The following is a 3738-nucleotide window of genomic DNA, read 5'->3' as shown; positions in this document are numbered from 1 at the left end:
CATGCTCTCCAGTCCGGTGTCTCTGTAAATCTTTCAAAAGCTTATGCATTAATTTACTTAATCAGTTATTTCCTTCTAGCATCTGTTACTTAAGTAGATTGTTTGTTTGTTTGTTTGTTTGATTGATTGAAAAAAGCATTTCTAAACTGTTAATTCGAAGCGGTGTACAAAATTGCAAGCATAAAACAATAAAAGAGAAATCTAGTAAAAACAGGATAAAGCATTATAGGTCAGGATTAAAAAGGCCTGGGTGAAAGTCTTATCTTTACAAGACACCAGAATCATTTCTGTACTTTGCTTCAGTGTACAGGTATAATAACGTACCTCATTTATCATCCCCACCAAGAGAGGCTCACAGTTAAGTAGGAACTTGAACCTAGAACCCTACAACGAAACCCAAAGCTTTACCCAAAATATCATACTGACCCAAATAGCAAGCTCAACCATCCCTAGTTCTTAACATTAAATGGTTTTCAAGTTGTAGAGCAAATCGTGGTAACCTCTTTGGCAATAAATCAGTTATCTCTGAAAGGGTTAATTAAAACTAAAAGAGACTTCTCTGGATTATCGTATTAGAACGCAGAAAACTCTTCATGTTTGCTAGATCTCAGCCTAGTCCCTCCCTAAAACAAACACTTTCTGCATGTTCTCTCTTATTAAACTACTTTTGAGTTTCCTGAAGGAAGAGCAGCATGTCTGTGTGTGTTAAGTCAGTGACTGATTGCTCTTTGCCTTGGTGGATGGAGCCATTGCACACAATTAGCACATCTGATTTGTCAGTTAATAAAATTAGCTGAAGGAATGCTAGCAGCTTGATGTCTGGGGTGCTTGTGCTAGCAGCTAGCCTTATGAGGGAGTGGGGACTGATTTGTATCCTTGTTGCTTTGGAACAGAAGTTGATTCTGTATGGATTGTGTGAAATTCAGCACAATTATGCATCCCCCCCATACCATGTGCATATGGTGTATGTTTACCAGGTTTCCAGGCTGCCTAGTTCCAGCTGTTAACAACAGCAACCTTAAAACAGAGCTTGCATGGCACTTCTAACGCTATCTTAGAGCACTTGCTTTGGGGTAAAAACCAGTTACATTTGAAGAAATTCAACCCTGTTGCTGGAAGTAGTGTTACTTACATTCCAAGGTGCACTGCATGGGGATGTTGACTGGGAATGGCAGTTGAGGATGGTAATAAAGTGTTTCCCCCTCGCAGCACTCAACTGACTCCCAATCACAGTTGACTGAAGTGAAAGATTACAAATCTGAGTGCAGGTTGTTTTCAAAGGAGTTTGCAACCTGATAACTGGGAAGTTGGTGAAATCCATCCTTCTGTGTGTATCAAGTTTAGTCTCATTGCACAAAGAACTTGCATTGCAGGTTACAACTAGCCCGCTTTAGAGCTGCCTTCTCTAGACTACCGTATTTGAATAGTGCCGAGTCAAATACCTCCGAGGGCTTGTTCAGTCAGATGTGAAGAAGTCTAGTTTGAAAGTACAATGTGAGATCTTTAAGAAGGGGAAATTCCCAGCATCTTCAAGTTAGCACACTCTGTCCACTTGCCCTTGCTTCAAGTAAGTGCTGCAAAGCTGTTTTCTAACAGTTAATATTCTGAAACAGGAGTATGACTCAAGTTCCAAAGATAAGGTATGCTGGATTTGGTAGTGGTTTAAGAAAGGCACTTTGTGCGACTTCAGAGGCACCAGTGACCCAGGACTGAAAACATCCAACCAGCCTTGTAGGGATAAGATGTTTCACCAACCATCTTTCTTCCCAGGGCTGGATACAGAAACTGCACTGAGTAATTTGGAGTGAGTGTATCCAAATGCACTGCAGGCTTTGGACAGAAATAGTGCTGAGTCAGTCATCCCCCCCTCAACAAAGTTCCAGAGAATGTGATTTCTGTATATTGCTTTTATTCTAACTCTGGAAAACAAAAAGGTAGTAGTTCCTCAGCTATTAAATTTTATGGTCTGCTGTTTTGCAATGAGCAGGAACCTCTGCTCTTACTGTCAGGTTGTGAACAAAAGAGAGTACAATAATTTTACTCTCCACTGAAGTAGTGGGGCTAGCTAATTAAGGTGAAGTACTTTACTGCTGGTTGATATGGGAGTAAATTGCTACATTGAAAATGCTTCAATTCAGTTTTTGTTCCATTTAACCCTGTGCGGGGGCAAACTTTCCTTTAAAGATACTGCTTTATATTGTTAACCCTGCTGTATCAGATCAGATCTTTTTTAGCAAGCTGTCCTGTGAGCAAATGTCTAAAATACAGGATGTTTTATTATTGCAAGTTGTGTTGATGAAAAACTGAATTTTGAGTGACTCATGTAATTAAAGTTCACTTTTAGTTCTGGTAATGGGTGTGAATCCTGACCACTTAGAACAGGAGTGGGGAGCCTGTGGTACTCCAGATGCTGTTGGATTACAGCTGGAATAAATCAGAGAAAAATAATAAATTTTAATTTAATTTCTATACTGCCCTTCACCCAAAGATCACAGGGCAGTTTACAATATTAAAAACACAAAAATACATACCATAATGACAAAAAACCCTCAATCCCCTGCCACTACAGTTTAAAAAGTCACAGATTGTTTAATTAGCTGAAGGAAGGCCTGGCAGAACAGGAATTTTTTTTTGCCTGGTGCCTAAAGATACGTAACGAAGACACCAGGGGAGTCTCCCTGGAGAGGGCATTTAACAAGTGGGGGCCACCACAGAAGAGGCCAATTCTCAGTGTTGCCACCCTCCAGACCTCGCTGAGGCGGCACATGAAGGGCCTCAGATTATGATTGTAGGGTATGGGTCAGTTCATAAGGGGAGAGATGCTTCTTGAGGTATTGTGGTTCTGAGCCATTTAAGACTTTATAGCTCAAAACTAAGCCCCCCCCCCCGAATAAATTTATTGTTTTCAGAATGTGTTGGGCAGTAATAAAAGATTTTGAGAACTTTGTGTCTGATTCACTCCTACAGTCAGTATCTCAGCTTTTTTCTTGCGTTGCTCTTAGAATTGACATGCAATGGTGGACCTTGGTCTCAAATTTCAGCGGTGCCCTGTGTGATGCCAAAATACATACACACACGCCTCTTGCCTGCCATTCTATATCATAGTTGCAGTGTCCCAAGGCTCTGTGCCCAGTGCGACCAAACTGGCTGTGCTCCCCTAAATCCACCTCGGCTTGTTGTGACTGAAGGCCAGCCAACATTTTAAGGCCTACAGGTTCCCCATTCCTGGTATATAACTTGGTGGAAATAGGTAATCATTGCATTCTGTTTTTATGGTGATGAAAGGTACTTTGTGTGTCCTTATTTTTATATGAATAGTATAATAAAACATGTTTTTAATAACCTTGAATACCCTGTCTTCAATAGTGCCCAGTAGTATATGTTAACAAAGAATGGTGTGCAGTGGTGAGGGATAATAATGGAGCACTCAATTCTTTCATGTTTAAGTGAATATTCAGTCCATTGCTCACCATCCATGTAAGAGAAAAAGAATGCATGCCTTGGTGATACTTTACTAATAATTATCTGTTTCATATACAAATACCTACACAGGAGTTTCCAAGAATAACCAACGTGTAGATAACAACAACAATTTTATTATTTATACCCTGCCCATCTGGCTGGATTTCTCCAGCCACTCTGGGTGGCTTACAGCATATATCGAAACATAATAAAACATCAAACATTAAAAACTTCCCGATATAGGGCTGCCTTCTAAAAGTTAGGTACCGTAGTTAT

Source organism: Podarcis tiliguerta, assembly GCF_965153285.1.
Source record: "Podarcis tiliguerta genome assembly, chromosome: 1".
Lineage (NCBI taxonomy): Eukaryota > Metazoa > Chordata > Lepidosauria > Squamata > Lacertidae > Podarcis > Podarcis tiliguerta.
Note: the sequence above shows the minus strand (reverse complement) of the source record.